This window comes from Pelophylax lessonae, assembly GCF_965119305.1.
Source record: "Pelophylax lessonae genome assembly, chromosome: 6".
In the NCBI taxonomy this organism is placed as follows: domain Eukaryota; kingdom Metazoa; phylum Chordata; class Amphibia; order Anura; family Ranidae; genus Pelophylax; species Pelophylax lessonae.
This window is the reverse complement of record NC_138773.1, coordinates 141,815,534-141,834,778: the sequence shown is the minus strand read 5'-3', so window position 1 is coordinate 141,834,778 and position 19,245 is coordinate 141,815,534.

Below are 19,245 nucleotides of genomic sequence, written 5' to 3'. Positions count from 1 at the left end.
CTTTTAAGTCAAAATAACTGCATTTGGTCAGCAAAAGGTATGAATAAAAATTTAGTCAAAATGATTGTATTTTCGTCAATTAGAGTCTTAAAAACCGGTTTTGGACAAGATAATTGCATTTGGTAACCAATGGCCTGAAAAAATGTTTTTGTTTAAAATGACTCTATTTAGGTCTCCAAGTGTCTAAAAAGCCCTTTTTAGTCATAATAACTACGTTTGGTCAACAAAGGTCTGAAAAACTATTTTAGCCAAAATGACTGTATTTTTGTCTTTTAGAGTCTCAAAACTCCGCATTTAGATTTGGTATTTGTTTGGGTCAAAATTACTCTATTTTGGTCTCCAAGTGTCTAAAAAGCCTTTTTAGTCAAAATAACTGCATTTGGTCACCAAAGGTCTGAAAAACTTTTTTAGCCAAAATGACTGTATTTTTGTCTTTTAGAGTCTTAAAAAGCCGGGTTTAGACCAGATAATTGCATTTCCTAACCAGTGATCTGAAAACTTTTTTTGGTCAAAATGACCCTATTTTGGTCTCCAAGTGTCTAAAAAGCCTTTTTTAGTCAAAATAACTACGTTTGGTCACCAAAGGTCTGAAAACCTTTTTTCAGCCAAAATGACTGTATTTTTGTCTTTTAGAGTCTTAAAACACTGCTTTTAGACAAGATAAACTACATTTGGTAACCAATGGCCTGAAAAAATGTTTTTGGTCAAAATGACTCTATTTAGGTCTCCAAGTGTCTATAAAGCCCTTTTTAGTCAAAATAACTACGTTTGGTCACCAAAGGTCTGAAAAACTATTTTAGAGTCTCAAAATTCCGCATTTAGATTTGGTATTTGTTTGGGTCAAAATGACTCTATTTTGGTCTCAGAGTGTCTAAAAAGCCTTTTTTAGTCAAAATAACTGCATTTGGTCACCAAAGGTCTGAAAACTTTTTTAGCCAAAATGACTGTATTTTTGTGTTTTAGAGTCTTAAAAAGCCGGGTTTAGACAAGATAATTGCATTTCGTAACCAGTGATCTGAAAACTTTTTTGGTCAAAATGACTCTATTTTGGTCTCCAAGTGTCTAAGAGGCCCTTTTAAGTCAAAATAACTGCATTTGGTCAGCAAAGGTATGAATAAAAATTTAGTCAAAATGATTGTATTTTCGTCAGAGTCTTAAAAACCGGTTTTGGATAAGATAATTGCATTTGGTAACCAATGGCCTGAAAAAATGTTTTTGGTCAAAATGACTCTATTTAGGTCTCCAAGTGTCTAAAAAGCCCTTTTTAGTCATAATACCTACGTTTGGTCAACAAAGGTCTGAAAAAACTATTTTAGCCAAAATGACTGTATTTTTGTCTTTTAGAGTCTCAAAACTCCGCATTTAGATTTGGTATTTGTTTGGGTCAAAATGACTCTATTTTGGTCTCCAAGTGTCTAAAAAGCCTTTTTAGTCAAAATAACTGCATTTGGTCACCAAAGGTCTGAAAAACTTTTTTAGCCAAAATGACTGTATTTTTGTCTTTTAGAGTCTTAAAAAGCCGGGTTTAGACAAGATAATTGCATTTCATAACCAGTGATCTGAAAACTTTTTTTGGTCAAAATGACTCTATTTTGGTCTCCAAGTGTCTAAAAAGCCTTTTTTAGTCAAAATAACTACGTTTGGTCACCAAAGGTCTGAAAACCTTTTTTCAGCCAAAATGACTATTTTTGTCTTTTAGAGTCTCAAAACTCCGCATTTAGATTTGGTATTTGTTTGGGTCAAAATGACTCTATTTTGGTCTCCAAGTGTCTAAAAAGCCTTTTTAGTCAAAATAACTGCATTTGGTCACCAAAGGTCTGAAAAACTTTTTTAGCCAAAATGACTTTATTTTTGTCTTTTAGAGTCTTAAAAAGAAGGGTTTAGACAAGATAATTGCATTTCGTAACCAGTGATCTGAAAACATTTTTTTGGTCAAAATGACTCTATTTTGGTCTCCAAGTGTCTAAAAAGCCCTTTTTAGTCAAAATAACTGCATTTGGTTACCAAAGGTCTGAAAAAAAATGTAGTCAAAATGATTGTATTTTCGTCTATAAGAGTCTTAAAAAGCCGGTTTTGGACAAGATAATTGCATTTGGTAACCAATCACCTGAAACATTTTTTTGGGTCAAAATGACTCTATTTTGGTCTCAGAGTGTCTAAAAAGCCTTTTTTAGTCAAAATAACTGCATTTGGTCACCAAAGGTCTGAAAACCTTTTTTTAGCCAAAATAACTGTATTTTTGTCTTTTAGAGTCTTAAAACACCGCTTTTAGACAAGATAAACTACATTTGGTAACCAATGGCCTGAAAAAATGGTTTTGGTCAAAATGACTCTATTTAGGTCTCCAAGTGTCTATAAAGCCCTTTTTAGTCAAAATAACTACGTTTGGTCACCAAAGGTCTGAAAAACTATTTTAGAGTCTCAAAACTCCGCATTTAGATTTGGTATTTGTTTGGGTCAAAATTACTCTATTTTGGTCTCCAAGTGTCTAAAAAGCCTTTTTTAGTCAAAATAACTGCATTTGGTCACCAAAGGTCTGAAAACTTTTTTAGCCAAAATGACTGTATTTTTGTGTTTTAGAGTCTTAAAAAGCCGGGTTTAGACAAGATAATTGCATTTCGTAACCAGTGATCTGAAAACTTTTTTGGTCAAAATGACTCTATTTTGGTCTCCAAGTGTCTAAGAGGCCCTTTTAAGTCAAAATAACTGCATTTGGTCAGCAAAGGTATGAATAAAAATTTAGTCAAAATGATTGTATTTTCGTCAGAGTCTTAAAAACCGGTTTTGGATAAGATAATTGCATTTGGTAACCAATGGCCTGAAAAAATGTTTTTGGTCAAAATGACTCTATTTAGGTCTCCAAGTGTCTAAAAAGCCCTTTTTAGTCATAATACCTACGTTTGGTCAACAAAGGTCTGAAAAAACTATTTTAGCCAAAATGACTGTATTTTTGTCTTTTAGAGTCTCAAAACTCCGCATTTAGATTTGGTATTTGTTTGGGTCAAAATGACTCTATTTTGGTCTCCAAGTGTCTAAAAAGCCTTTTTAGTCAAAATAACTGCATTTGGTCACCAAAGGTCTGAAAAACTTTTTTAGCCAAAATGACTGTATTTTTGTCTTTTAGAGTCTTAAAAAGCCGGGTTTAGACAAGATAATTGCATTTCATAACCAGTGATCTGAAAACTATTTTTGGTCAAAATGACTCTATTTTGGTCTCCAAGTGTCTAAAAAGCCTTTTTTAGTCAAAATAACTACGTTTGGTCACCAAAGGTCTGAAAACCTTTTTTCAGCCAAAATGACTATTTTTGTCTTTTAGAGTCTCAAAACTCCGCATTTAGATTTGGTATTTGTTTGGGTCAAAATGACTCTATTTTGGTCTCCAAGTGTCTAAAAAGCCTTTTTAGTCAAAATAACTGCATTTGGTCACCAAAGGTCTGAAAAACTTTTTTAGCCAAAATGACTTTATTTTTGTCTTTTAGAGTCTTAAAAAGAAGGGTTTAGACAAGATAATTGCATTTCGTAACCAGTGATCTGAAAACATTTTTTTGGTCAAAATGACTCTATTTTGGTCTCCAAGTGTCTAAAAAGCCCTTTTTAGTCAAAATAACTGCATTTGGTTACCAAAGGTCTGAAAAAAAATGTAGTCAAAATGATTGTATTTTCGTCTATAAGAGTCTTAAAAAGCCGGTTTTGGACAAGATAATTGCATTTGGTAACCAATCACCTGAAACATTTTTTTGGGTCAAAATGACTCTATTTTGGTCTCAGAGTGTCTAAAAAGCCTTTTTTAGTCAAAATAACTGCATTTGGTCACCAAAGGTCTGAAAACCTTTTTTTAGCCAAAATAACTGTATTTTTGTCTTTTAGAGTCTTAAAACACCGCTTTTAGACAAGATAAACTACATTTGGTAACCAATGGCCTGAAAAAATGGTTTTGGTCAAAATGACTCTATTTAGGTCTCCAAGTGTCTATAAAGCCCTTTTTAGTCAAAATAACTACGTTTGGTCACCAAAGGTCTGAAAAACTATTTTAGAGTCTCAAAACTCCGCATTTAGATTTGGTATTTGTTTGGGTCAAAATTACTCTATTTTGGTCTCCAAGTGTCTAAAAAGCCTTTTTTAGTCAAAATAACTGCATTTGGTCACCAAAGGTCTGAAAACTTTTTTAGCCAAAATGACTGTATTTTTGTCTTTTAGAGTCTTAAAAAGCCGGGTTTAGACAAGATAATTGCATTTCGTAACCAGTGATCTGAAAACTTTTTTGGTCAAAATGACTCTATTGTGGTCTCCAAGTGTCTAAGAAGCCCTTTTAAGTCAAAATAACTGCATTTGGTCAGCAAAAGGTATGAATAAAAATTTAGTCAAAATGATTGTATTTTCGTCAATTAGAGTCTTAAAAACCGGTTTTGGACAAGATAATTGCATTTGGTAACCAATGGCCTGAAAAAATGTTTTTGTTTAAAATGACTCTATTTAGGTCTCCAAGTGTCTAAAAAGCCCTTTTTAGTCATAAGAACTACGTTTGGTCAACAAAGGTCTGAAAAACTATTTTAGCCAAAATGACTGTATTTTTGTCTTTTAGAGTCTCAAAACTCCGCATTTAGATTTGGTATTTGTTTGGGTCAAAATGACTCTATTTTGGTCTCCAAGTGTCTAAAAAGCCTTTTTAGTCAAAATAACTGCATTTGGTCACCAAAGGTCTGAAAAACTTTTTTAGCCAAAATGACTGTATTTTTGTCTTTTAGAGTCTTAAAAAGCCGGGTTTAGACCAGATAATTGCATTTCCTAACCAGTGATCTGAAAACTTTTTTTGGTCAAAATGACCCTATTTTGGTCTCCAAGTGTCTAAAAAGCCTTTTTTAGTCAAAATAACTACGTTTGGTCACCAAAGGTCTGAAAACCTTTTTTCAGCCAAAATGACTGTATTTTTGTCTTTTAGAGTCTTAAAACACTGCTTTTAGACAAGATAAACTACATTTGGTAACCAATGGCCTGAAAAAATGTTTTTGGTCAAAATGACTCTATTTAGGTCTCCAAGTGTCTATAAAGCCCTTTTTAGTCAAAATAACTACGTTTGGTCACCAAAGGTCTGAAAAACTATTTTAGAGTCTCAAAATTCCGCATTTAGATTTGGTATTTGTTTGGGTCAAAATGACTCTATTTTGGTCTCAGAGTGTCTAAAAAGCCTTTTTTAGTCAAAATAACTGCATTTGGTCACCAAAGGTCTGAAAACTTTTTTAGCCAAAATGACTGTATTTTTGTGTTTTAGAGTCTTAAAAAGCCGGGTTTAGACAAGATAATTGCATTTCGTAACCAGTGATCTGAAAACTTTTTTGGTCAAAATGACTCTATTTTGGTCTCCAAGTGTCTAAGAGGCCCTTTTAAGTCAAAATAACTGCATTTGGTCAGCAAAGGTATGAATAAAAATTTAGTCAAAATGATTGTATTTTCGTCAGAGTCTTAAAAACCGGTTTTGGATAAGATAATTGCATTTGGTAACCAATGGCCTGAAAAAATGTTTTTGGTCAAAATGACTCTATTTAGGTCTCCAAGTGTCTAAAAAGCCCTTTTTAGTCATAATACCTACGTTTGGTCAACAAAGGTCTGAAAAAACTATTTTAGCCAAAATGACTGTATTTTTGTCTTTTAGAGTCTCAAAACTCCGCATTTAGATTTGGTATTTGTTTGGGTCAAAATGACTCTATTTTGGTCTCCAAGTGTCTAAAAAGCCTTTTTATTCAAAATAACTGCATTTGGTCACCAAAGGTCTGAAAAACTTTTTTAGCCAAAATGACTGTATTTTTGTCTTTTAGAGTCTTAAAAAGCCGGGTTTAGACAAGATAATTGCATTTCATAACCAGTGATCTGAAAACTTTTTTGGTCAAAATGACTCTATTTTGGTCTCCAAGTGTCTAAGAGGCCCTTTTAAGTCAAAATAACTGCATTTGGTCAGCAAAGGTATGAATAAAAATTTAGTCAAAATGATTGTATTTTCGTCAGAGTCTTAAAAACCGGTTTTGGATAAGATAATTGCATTTGGTAACCAATGGCCTGAAAAAATGTTTTTGGTCAAAATGACTCTATTTAGGTCTCCAAGTGTCTAAAAAGCCCTTTTTAGTCATAATACCTACGTTTGGTCAACAAAGGTCTGAAAAAACTATTTTAGCCAAAATGACTGTATTTTTGTCTTTTAGAGTCTCAAAACTCCGCATTTAGATTTGGTATTTGTTTGGGTCAAAATGACTCTATTTTGGTCTCCAAGTGTCTAAAAAGCCTTTTTAGTCAAAATAACTGCATTTGGTCACCAAAGGTCTGAAAAACTTTTTTAGCCAAAATGACTGTATTTTTGTCTTTTAGAGTCTTAAAAAGCCGGGTTTAGACAAGATAATTGCATTTCATAACCAGTGATCTGAAAACTTTTTTTGGTCAAAATGACTCTATTTTGGTCTCCAAGTGTCTAAAAAGCCTTTTTTAGTCAAAATAACTACGTTTGGTCACCAAAGGTCTGAAAACCTTTTTTCAGCCAAAATGACTATTTTTGTCTTTTAGAGTCTCAAAACTCCGCATTTAGATTTGGTATTTGTTTGGGTCAAAATGACTCTATTTTGGTCTCCAAGTGTCTAAAAAGCCTTTTTAGTCAAAATAACTGCATTTGGTCACCAAAGGTCTGAAAAACTTTTTTAGCCAAAATGACTTTATTTTTGTCTTTTAGAGTCTTAAAAAGAAGGGTTTAGACAAGATAATTGCATTTCGTAACCAGTGATCTGAAAACATTTTTTTGGTCAAAATGACTCTATTTTGGTCTCCAAGTGTCTAAAAAGCCCTTTTTAGTCAAAATAACTGCATTTGGTTACCAAAAGTCTGAAAAAAAATGTAGTCAAAATGATTGTATTTTCGTCTATTAGAGTCTTAAAAAGCCGGTTTTGGACAAGATAATTGCATTTGGTAACCAATCACCTGAAACATTTTTTTGGGTCAAAATGACTCTATTTTGGTCTCAGAGTGTCTAAAAAGCCTTTTTTAGTCAAAATAACTGCATTTGGTCACCAAAGGTCTGAAAACCTTTTTTTAGCCAAAATAACTGTATTTTTGTCTTTTAGAGTCTTAAAACACCGCTTTTAGACAAGATAAACTACATTTGGTAACCAATGGCCTGAAAAAATGGTTTTGGTCAAAATGACTCTATTTAGGTCTCCAAGTGTCTATAAAGCCCTTTTTAGTCAAAATAACTACGTTTGGTCACCAAAGGTCTGAAAAACTATTTTAGAGTCTCAAAACTCCGCATTTAGATTTGGTATTTGTTTGGGTCAAAATTACTCTATTTTGGTCTCCAAGTGTCTAAAAAGCCTTTTTTAGTCAAAATAACTGCATTTGGTCACCAAAGGTCTGAAAACTTTTTTAGCCAAAATGACTGTATTTTTGTCTTTTAGAGTCTTAAAAAGCCGGGTTTAGACAAGATAATTGCATTTCGTAACCAGTGATCTGAAAACTTTTTTGGTCAAAATGACTCTATTTTGGTCTCCAAGTGTCTAAGAAGCCCTTTTAAGTCAAAATAACTGCATTTGGTCAGCAAAAGGTATGAATAAAAATTTAGTCAAAATGATTGTATTTTCGTCAATTAGAGTCTTAAAAACCGGTTTTGGACAAGATAATTGCATTTGGTAACCAATGGCCTGAAAAAATGTTTTTGTTTAAAATGACTCTATTTAGGTCTCCAAGTGTCTAAAAAGCCCTTTTTAGTCATAATAACTACGTTTGGTCAACAAAGGTCTGAAAAACTATTTTAGCCAAAATGACTGTATTTTTGTCTTTTAGAGTCTCAAAACTCCGCATTTAGATTTGGTATTTGTTTGGGTCAAAATTACTCTATTTTGGTCTCCAAGTGTCTAAAAAGCCTTTTTAGTCAAAATAACTGCATTTGGTCACCAAAGGTCTGAAAAACTTTTTTAGCCAAAATGACTGTATTTTTGTCTTTTAGAGTCTTAAAAAGCCGGGTTTAGACCAGATAATTGCATTTCCTAACCAGTGATCTGAAAACTTTTTTTGGTCGAAATGACCCTATTTTGGTCTCCAAGTGTCTAAAAAGCCTTTTTTAGTCAAAATAACTACTTTTGGTCACCAAAGGTCTGAAAACCTTTTTTCAGCCAAAATGACTGTATTTTTGTCTTTTAGAGTCTTAAAACACTGCTTTAAGACAAGATAAACTACATTTGGTAACCAATGGCCTGAAAAAATGTTTTTGGTCAAAATGACTCTATTTAGGTCTCCAAGTGTCTATAAAGCCCTTTTTAGTCAAAATAACTACGTTTGGTCACCAAAGGTCTGAAAAACTATTTTAGAGTCTCAAAATTCCGCATTTAGATTTGGTATTTGTTTGGGTCAAAATGACTCTATTTTGGTCTCAGAGTGTCTAAAAAGCCTTTTTTAGTCAAAATAACTGCATTTGGTCACCAAAGGTCTGAAAACCTTTTTTTAGCCAAAATAACTGTATTTTTGTCTTTTAGAGTCTTAAAACACCGCTTTTAGACAAGATAAACTACATTTGGTAACCAATGGCCTGAAAAAATGTTTTTGGTCAAATTGACTCTATTTATGTCTCCAAGTGTCTATAAAGCCCTTTTTAGTCAAAATAACTACGTTTGGTCACCAAAGGTCTGAAAAACTATTTTAGAGTCTCAAAACTCCGCATTTAGATTTGGTATTTGTTTGGGTCAAAATTACTCTATTTTGGTCTCCAAGTGTCTAAAAAGCCTTTTTTAGTCAAAATAACTGCATTTGGTCACCAAAGGTCTGAAAACTTTTTTAGCCAAAATGACTGTATTTTTGTGTTTTAGAGTCTTAAAAAGCCGGGTTTAGACAAGATAATTGCATTTCGTAACCAGTGATCTGAAAACTTTTTTGGTCAAAATGACTCTATTTTGGTCTCCAAGTGTCTAAGAGGCCCTTTTAAGTCAAAATAACTGCATTTGGTCAGCAAAGGTATGAATAAAAATTTAGTCAAAATGATTGTATTTTCGTCAGAGTCTTAAAAACCGGTTTTGGATCAGATAATTGCATTTGGTAACCAATGGCCTGAAAAAATGTTTTTGGTCAAAATGACTCTATTTAGGTCTCCAAGTGTCTAAAAAGCCCTTTTTAGTCATAATACCTACGTTTGGTCAACAAAGGTCTGAAAAAACTATTTTAGCCAAAATGACTGTATTTTTGTCTTTTAGAGTCTCAAAACTCCGCATTTAGATTTGGTATTTGTTTGGGTCAAAATGACTCTATTTTGGTCTCCAAGTGTCTAAAAAGCCTTTTTAGTCAAAATAACTGCATTTGGTCACCAAAGGTCTGAAAAACTTTTTTAGCCAAAATGACTGTATTTTTGTCTTTTAAAGTCTTAAAAAGCCGGGTTTAGACAAGATAATTGCATTTCTTAACCAGTGATCTGAAAACTTTTTTTGGTCAAAATGACTCTATTTTGGTCTCCAAGTGTCTAAAAAGCCTTTTTTAGTCAAAATAACTACGTTTGGTCACCAAAGGTCTGAAAAACTTTTTTCAGCCAAAATGACTGTATTTTTGTCTTTTAGAGTCTCAAAACTCCGCATTTAGATTTGGTATTTGTTTGGGTCAAAATGACTCTATTTTGGTCTCCAAGTGTCTAAAAAGCCTTTTTAGTCAAAATAACTGCATTTGGTCACCAAAGGTCTGAAAAACTTTTTTAGCCAAAATGACTCTATTTTTGTCTTTTAGAGTCTTAAAAAGCCGGGTTTAGACAAGATAATTGCATTTCATAACCAGTGATCTGAAAACTTTTTTGGTCAAAATGACTCTATTTTGGTCTCCAAGTGTCTAAGAGGCCCTTTTAAGTCAAAATAACTGCATTTGGTCAGCAAAGGTATGAATAAAAATTTAGTCAAAATGATTGTATTTTCGTCAGAGTCTTAAAAACCGGTTTTGGATAAGATAATTGCATTTGGTAACCAATGGCCTGAAAAAATGTTTTTGGTCAAAATGACTCTATTTAGGTCTCCAAGTGTCTAAAAAGCCCTTTTTAGTCATAATACCTACGTTTGGTCAACAAAGGTCTGAAAAAACTATTTTAGCCAAAATGACTGTATTTTTGTCTTTTAGAGTCTCAAAACTCCGCATTTAGATTTGGTATTTGTTTGGGTCAAAATGACTCTATTTTGGTCTCCAAGTGTCTAAAAAGCCTTTTTAGTCAAAATAACTGCATTTGGTCACCAAAGGTCTGAAAAACTTTTTTAGCCAAAATGACTGTATTTTTGTCTTTTAAAGTCTTAAAAAGCCGGGTTTAGACAAGATAATTGCATTTCATAACCAGTGATCTGAAAACTTTTTTTGGTCAAAATGACTCTATTTTGGTCTCCAAGTGTCTAAAAAGCCTTTTTTAGTCAAAATAACTACGTTTGGTCACCAAAGGTCTGAAAACCTTTTTTCAGCCAAAATGACTGTATTTTTGTCTTTTAGAGTCTCAAAACTCCGCATTTAGATTTGGTATTTGTTTGGGTCAAAATGACTCTATTTTGGTCTCCAAGTGTCTAAAAAGCCTTTTTAGTCAAAATAACTGCATTTGGTCACCAAAGGTCTGAAAAACTTTTTTAGCCAAAATGACTGTATTTTTGTCTTTTAGAGTCTTAAAAAGAAGGGTTTAGACAAGATAATTGCATTTCGTAACCAGTGATCTGAAAACATTTTTTTGGTCAAAATGACTCTATTTTGGTCTCCAAGTGTCTAAAAAGCCCTTTTTAGTCAAAATAACTGCATTTGGTTACCAAAGGTCTGAAAAAAAATGTAGTCAAAATGATTGTATTTTCGTCTATTAGAGTCTTAAAAAGCCGGTTTTGGACAAGATAATTGCATTTGGTAACCAATCACCTGAAACATTTTGTTGGGTCAAAATGACTCTATTTTGGTCTCAGAGTGTCTAAAAAGCCTTTTTTAGTCAAAATAACTGCATTTGGTTTACCAAAGGTCTGAAAACCTTTTTTTAGCCAAAATAACTGTATTTTTGTCTTTTAGAGTCTTAAAACACCGCTTTTAGACAAGATAAACTACATTTGGTAACCAATGGCCTGAAAAAATGTTTTTGGTCAAAATGACTCTATTTAGGTCTCCAAGTGTCTATAAAGCCCTTTTTAGTCAAAATAACTACGTTTGGTCACCAAAGGTCTGAAAAACTATTTTAGAGTCTCAAAACTCCGCATTTAGATTTGGTATTTGTTTGGGTCAAAATTACTCTATTTTGGTCTCCAAGTGTCTAAAAAGCCTTTTTTAGTCAAAATAACTGCATTTGGTCACCAAAGGATTGAAAACTTTTTTAGCCAAAATGACTCTATTTTTGTCTTTTAGAGTCTTAAAAAGCCGGGTTTAGACAAGATAATTGCATTTCGTAACCAGTGATCTGAAAACTTTTTTGGTCAAAATGACTCTATTTTGGTCTCCAAGTGTCTAAGAGGCCCTTTTAAGTCAAAATAACTGCATTTGGTCAGCAAAGGTATGAATAAAAATTTAGTCAAAATGATTGTATTTTCGTCAGAGTCTTAAAAACCGGTTTTGGATAAGATAATTGCATTTGGTAACCAATGGCCTGAAAAAATGTTTTTGGTCAAAATGACTCTATTTAGGTCTCCAAGTGTCTAAAAAGCCCTTTTTAGTCATAATACCTACGTTTGGTCAACAAAGGTCTGAAAAAACTATTTTAGCCAAAATGACTGTATTTTTGTCTTTTAGAGTCTCAAAACTCCGCATTTAGATTTGGTATTTGTTTGGGTCAAAATGACTCTATTTTGGTCTCCAAGTGTCTAAAAAGCCTTTTTAGTCAAAATAACTGCATTTGGTCACCAAAGGTCTGAAAAACTTTTTTAGCCAAAATGACTGTATTTTTGTCTTTTAAAGTCTTAAAAAGCCGGGTTTAGACAAGATAATTGCATTTCATAACCAGTGATCTGAAAACTTTTTTTGGTCAAAATGACTCTATTTTGGTCTCCAAGTGTCTAAAAAGCCTTTTTTAGTCAAAATAACTACGTTTGGTCACCAAAGGTCTGAAAACCTTTTTTCAGCCAAAATGACTGTATTTTTGTCTTTTAGAGTCTCAAAACTCCGCATTTAGATTTGGTATTTGTTTGGGTCAAAATGACTCTATTTTGGTCTCCAAGTGTCTAAAAAGCCTTTTTAGTCAAAATAACTGCATTTGGTCACCAAAGGTCTGAAAAACTTTTTTAGCCAAAATGACTGTATTTTTGTCTTTTAGAGTCTTAAAAAGAAGGGTTTAGACAAGATAATTGCATTTCGTAACCAGTGATCTGAAAACATTTTTTTGGTCAAAATGACTCTATTTTGGTCTCCAAGTGTCTAAAAAGCCCTTTTTAGTCAAAATAACTGCATTTGGTTACCAAAGGTCTGAAAAAAAATGTAGTCAAAATGATTGTATTTTCGTCTATTAGAGTCTTAAAAAGCCGGGTTTAGACAAGATAATTGCATTTCATAACCAGTGATCTGAAAACTTTTTTTGGTCAAAATGACTCTATTTTGGTCTCCAAGTGTCTAAAAAGCCTTTTTTAGTCAAAATAACTACGTTTGGTCACCAAAGGTCTGAAAACCTTTTTTCAGCCAAAATGACTGTATTTTTGTCTTTTAGAGTCTCAAAACTCCGCATTTAGATTTGGTATTTGTTTGGGTCAAAATGACTCTATTTTGGTCTCCAAGTGTCTAAAAAGCCTTTTTAGTCAAAATAACTGCATTTGGTCACCAAAGGTCTGAAAAACTTTTTTAGCCAAAATGACTGTATTTTTGTCTTTTAAAGTCTTAAAAAGCCGGGTTTAGACAAGATAATTGCATTTCATAACCAGTGATCTGAAAACTTTTTTTGGTCAAAATGACTCTATTTTGGTCTCCAAGTGTCTAAAAAGCCTTTTTTAGTCAAAATAACTACGTTTGGTCACCAAAGGTCTGAAAACCTTTTTTCAGCCAAAATGACTGTATTTTTGTCTTTTAGAGTCTCAAAACTCCGCATTTAGATTTGGTATTTGTTTGGGTCAAAATGACTCTATTTTGGTCTCCAAGTGTCTAAAAAGCCTTTTTAGTCAAAATAACTGCATTTGGTCACCAAAGGTCTGAAAAACTTTTTTAGCCAAAATGACTGTATTTTTGTCTTTTAGAGTCTTAAAAAGAAGGGTTTAGACAAGATAATTGCATTTCGTAACCAGTGATCTGAAAACATTTTTTTGGTCAAAATGACTCTATTTTGGTCTCCAAGTGTCTAAAAAGCCCTTTTTAGTCAAAATAACTGCATTTGGTTACCAAAGGTCTGAAAAAAAATGTAGTCAAAATGATTGTATTTTCGTCTATTAGAGTCTTAAAAAGCCGGGTTTAGACAAGATAATTGCATTTCATAACCAGTGATCTGAAAACTTTTTTTGGTCAAAATGACTCTATTTTGGTCTCCAAGTGTCTAAAAAGCCTTTTTTAGTCAAAATAACTACGTTTGGTCACCAAAGGTCTGAAAACCTTTTTTCAGCCAAAATGACTGTATTTTTGTCTTTTAGAGTCTAAAAAAGCCGGGTTTAGACAAGATAATTGCATTTCGTAACCAGTGATCTGAAAACTTTTTTGGTCAAAATGACTCTATTTTGGTCTCCAAGTGTCTAAGAGGCCCTTTTAAGTCAAAATAACTGCATTTGGTCAGCAAAGGTATGAATAAAAATTTAGTCAAAATGATTGTATTTTCGTCAGAGTCTTAAAAACTGGTTTTGGATAAGATAATTGCATTTGGTAACCAATGGCCTGAAAAAATGTTTTTGGTCAAAATGACTCTATTTAGGTCTCCAAGTGTCTAAAAAGCCCTTTTTAGTCATAATACCTACGTTTGGTCAACAAAGGTCTGAAAAAACTATTTTAGCCAAAATGACTGTATTTTTGTCTTTTAGAGTCTCAAAACTCCGCATTTAGATTTGGTATTTGTTTGGGTCAAAATGACTCTATTTTGGTCTCCAAGTGTCTAAAAAGCCTTTTTAGTCAAAATAACTGCATTTGGTCACCAAAGGTCTGAAAAACTTTTTTAGCCAAAATGACTGTATTTTTGTCTTTTAGAGTCTTAAAAAGCCGGGTTTAGACAAGATAATTGCATTTCATAACCAGTGATCTGAAAACTTTTTTTGGTCAAAATGACTCTATTTTGGTCTCCAAGTGTCTAAAAAGCCTTTTTTAGTCAAAATAACTACGTTTGGTCACCAAAGGTCTGAAAACCTTTTTTCAGCCAAAATGACTATTTTTGTCTTTTAGAGTCTCAAAACTCCGCATTTAGATTTGGTATTTGTTTGGGTCAAAATGACTCTATTTTGGTCTCCAAGTGTCTAAAAAGCCTTTTTAGTCAAAATAACTGCATTTGGTCACCAAAGGTCTGAAAAACTTTTTTAGCCAAAATGACTTTATTTTTGTCTTTTAGAGTCTTAAAAAGAAGGGTTTAGACAAGATAATTGCATTTCGTAACCAGTGATCTGAAAACATTTTTTTGGTCAAAATGACTCTATTTTGGTCTCCAAGTGTCTAAAAAGCCCTTTTTAGTCAAAATAACTGCATTTGGTTACCAAAGGTCTGAAAAAAAATGTAGTCAAAATGATTGTATTTTCGTCTATTAGAGTCTTAAAAAGCCGGTTTTGGACAAGATAATTGCATTTGGTAACCAATCACCTGAAACATTTTTTTGGGTCAAAATGACTCTATTTTGGTCTCAGAGTGTCTAAAAAGCCTTTTTTAGTCAAAATAACTGCATTTGGTCACCAAAGGTCTGAAAACCTTTTTTTAGCCAAAATAACTGTATTTTTGTCTTTTAGAGTCTTAAAACACCGCTTTTAGACAAGATAAACTACATTTGGTAACCAATGGCCTGAAAAAATGGTTTTTGGTCAAAATGACTCTATTTAGGTCTCCAAGTGTCTATAAAGCCCTTTTTAGTCAAAATAACTACGTTTGGTCACCAAAGGTCTGAAAAACTATTTTAGAGTCTCAAAACTCCGCATTTAGATTTGGTATTTGTTTGGGTCAAAATTACTCTATTTTGGTCTCCAAGTGTCTAAAAAGCCTTTTTTAGTCAAAATAACTGCATTTGGTCACCAAAGGATTGAAAACTTTTTTAGCCAAAATGACTGTATTTTTGTGTTTTAGAGTCTTAAAAAGCCGGGTTTAGACAAGATAATTGCATTTCGTAACCAGTGATCTGAAAACTTTTTTGGTCAAAATGACTCTATTTTGGTCTCCAAGTGTCTAAGAAGCCCTTTTAAGTCAAAATAACTGCATTTGGTCAGCAAAAGGTATGAATAAAAATTTAGTCAAAATGATTGTATTTTCGTCAATTAGAGTCTTAAAAACCGGTTTTGGACAAGATAATTGCATTTGGTAACCAATGGCCTGAAAAAATGTTTTTGTTTAAAATGACTCTATTTAGGTCTCCAAGTGTCTAAAAAGCCCTTTTTAGTCATAATAACTACGTTTGGTCAACAAAGGTCTGAAAAACTATTTTAGCCAAAATGACTGTATTTTTGTCTTTTAGAGTCTCAAAACTCCGCATTTAGATTTGGTATTTGTTTGGGTCAAAATGACTCTATTTTGGTCTCCAAGTGTCTAAAAAGCCTTTTTAGTCAAAATAACTGCATTTGGTCACCAAAGGTCTGAAAAACTTTTTTAGCCAAAATGACTGTATTTTTGTCTTTTAGAGTCTTAAAAAGCCGGGTTTAGACCCGATAATTGCATTTCCTAACCAGTGATCTGAAAAAATGTTTTTGGTCAAAATGACTCTATTTAGGTCTCCAAGTGTCTATAAAGCCCTTTTTAGTCAAAATAACTACGTTTGGTCACCAAAGGTCTGAAAAACTATTTTAGAGTCTCAAAATTCCGCATTTAGATTTGGTATTTGTTTGGGTCAAAATGACTCTATTTTGGTCTCAGAGTGTCTATAAAGCCTTTTTTAGTCAAAATAACTGCATTTGGTCACCAAAGGTCTGAAAACCTTTTTTAGCCAAAATAACTGTATTTTTGTCTTTTAGAGTCTTAAAACACCGCTTTTAGACAAGATAAACTACATTTGGTAACCAATGGCCTGAAAAAATGTTTTTGGTCAAAATGACTCTATTTAGGTCTCCAAGTGTCTATAAAGCCCTTTTTAGTCAAAATAACTACGTTTGGTCACCAAAGGTCTGAAAAACTATTTTAGAGTCTCAAAACTCCGCATTTAGATTTGGTATTTGTTTGGGTCAAAATTACTCTATTTTGGTCTCCAAGTGTCTAAAAAGCCTTTTTTAGTCAAAATAACTGCATTTGGTCACCAAAGGTCTGAAAACTTTTTTTGCCAAAATGACTGTATTTTTGTGTTTTAGAGTCTTAAAAAGCCGGGTTTAGACAAGATAATTGCATTTCGTAACCAGTGATCTGAAAACTTTTTTGGTCAAAATGACTCTATTTTGGTCTCCAAGTGTCTAAGAGGCCCTTTTAAGTCAAAATAACTGCATTTGGTCAGCAAAGGTATGAATAAAAATTTAGTCAAAATGATTGTATTTTCGTCAGAGTCTTAAAAACCGGTTTTGGATAAGATAATTGCATTTGGTAACCAATGGCCTGAAAAAATGTTTTTGGTCAAAATGACTCTATTTAGGTCTCCAAGTGTCTAAAAAGCCCTTTTTAGTCATAATACCTACGTTTGGTCAACAAAGGTCTGAAAAAACTATTTTAGCCAAAATGACTGTATTTTTGTCTTTTAGAGTCTCAAAACTCCACATTTAGATTTGGTATTTGTTTGGGTCAACATGACTCTATTTTGGTCTCCAAGTGTCTAAAAAGCCTTTTTAGTCAAAATAACTGCATTTGGTCACCAAAGGTCTGAAAAACTTTTTTAGCCAAAATGACTGTATTTTTGTCTTTTAGAGTCTTAAAAAGCCGGGTTTAGACAAGATAATTGCATTTCATAACCAGTGATCTGAAAACTTTTTTTGGTCAAAATGACTCTATTTTGGTCTCCAAGTGTCTAAAAAGCCTTTTTTAGTCAAAATAACTACGTTTGGTCACCAAAGGTCTGAAAACCTTTTTTCAGCCAAAATGACTGTATTTTTGTCTTTTAGAGTCTCAAAACTCCGCATTTAGATTTGGTATTTGTTTGGGTCAAAATGACTCTATTTTGGTCTCCAAGTGTCTAAAAAGCCTTTTTAGTCAAAATAACTGCATTTGGTCACCAAAGGTCTGAAAAACTTTTTTAGCCAAAATGACTGTATTTTTGTCTTTTAGAGTCTTAAAAAGAAGGGTTTAGACAAGATAATTGCATTTCGTAACCAGTGATCTGAAAACATTTTTTTGGTCAAAATGACTCTATTTTGGTCTCCAAGTGTCTAAATAGCCCTTTTTAGTCAAAATAACTGCATTTGGTTACCAAAGGTCTGAAAAAAAAATGTAGTCAAAATGATTGTATTTTCGTCTATTAGAGTCTTAAAAAGCCGGTTTTGGACAAGATAATTGCATTTGGTAACCAATCACCTGAAACATTTTTTTGGGTCAAAATGACTCTATTTTGGTCTCAGAGTGTCTAAAAAGCCTTTTTTAGTCAAAATAACTGCATTTGGTCACCAAAGGTCTGAAAACCTTTTCTTAGCCAAAATAACTGTATTTTTGTCTTTTAGAGTCTTAAAACACCGCTTTTAGACAAGATAAACTACATTTGGTAACCAATGGCCTGAAAAAATGTTTTTGGTCAAAATGACTCTATTTAGGTCTCCAAGTGTCTATAAAGCCCTTTTTAGTCAAAATAACTACGTTTGGTCACCAAAGGTCTGAAAAACTATTTTAGAGTCTCAAAACTCCGCATTTAGATTTGGTATTTGTTTGGGTCAAAATTACTCTATTTTGGTCTCCAAGTGTCTAAAAAGCCTTTTTTAGTCAAAATAACTGCATTTGGTCACCAAAGGATTGAAAACTTTTTTAGCCAAAATGACTGTATTTTTGTCTTTTAGAGTCTTAAAAAGCCGGGTTTAGACAAGATAATTGCATTTCATAACCAGTGATCTGAAAACTTTTTTGGTCAAAATGACTCTATTTTGGTCTCCAAGTGTCTAAGAGGCCCTTTTAAGTCAAAATAACTGCATTTGGTCAGCAAAGGTATGAATAAAAATTTAGTCAAAATGATTGTATTTTCGTCAGAGTCTTAAAAACCGGTTTTGGATAAGATAATTGCATTTGGTAACCAATGGCCTGAAAAAATGTTTTTGGTCAAAATGACTCTATTTAGGTCTCCAAGTGTCTAAAAAGCCCTTTTTAGTCATAATACCTACGTTTGGTCAACAAAGGTCTGAAAAAACTATTTTAGCCAAAATGACTGTATTTTTGTCTTTTAGAGTCTCAAAACTCCGCATTTAGATTTGGTATTTGTTTGGGTCAACATGACTCTATTTTGGTCTCCAAGTGTCTAAAAAGCCTTTTTAGTCAAAATAACTGCATTTGGTCACCAAAGGTCTGAAAAACTTTTTTAGCCAAAATGACTGTATTTTTGTCTTTTAGAGTCTTAAAAAGCCGGGTTTAGACAAGATAATTGCATTTCATAACCAGTGATCTGAAAACTTTTTTTGGTCAAAATGACTCTATTTTGGTCTCCAAGTGTCTAAAAAGCCTTTTTTAGTCAAAATAACTACGTTTGGTCACCAAAGGTCTGAAAACCTTTTTTCAGCCAAAATGACTGTATTTTTGTCTTTTAGAGTCTCAAAACTCCGCATTTAGATTTGGTATTTGTTTGGGTCAAAATGACTCTATTTTGGTCTCCAAGTGTCTAAAAAGCCTTTTTAGTCAAAATAACTGCATTTGGTCACCAAAGGTCTGAAAAACTTTTTTAGCCAAAATGACTGTATTTTTGTCTTTTAGAGTCTTAAAAAGAAGGGTTTAGACAAGATAATTGCATTTCGTAACCAGTGATCTGAAAACATTTTTTTGGTCAAAATGACTCTATTTTGGTCTCCAAGTGTCTAAATAGCCCTTTTTAGTCAAAATAACTGCATTTGGTTACCAAAGGTCTGAAAAAAAAATGTAGTCAAAATGATTGTATTTTCGTCTATTAGAGTCTTAAAAAGCCGGTTTTGGACAAGATAATTGCATTTGGTAACCAATCACCTGAAACATTTTTTTGGGTCAAAATGACTCTATTTTGGTCTCAGAGTGTCTAAAAAGCCTTTTTTAGTCAAAATAACTGCATTTGGTCACCAAAGGTCTGAA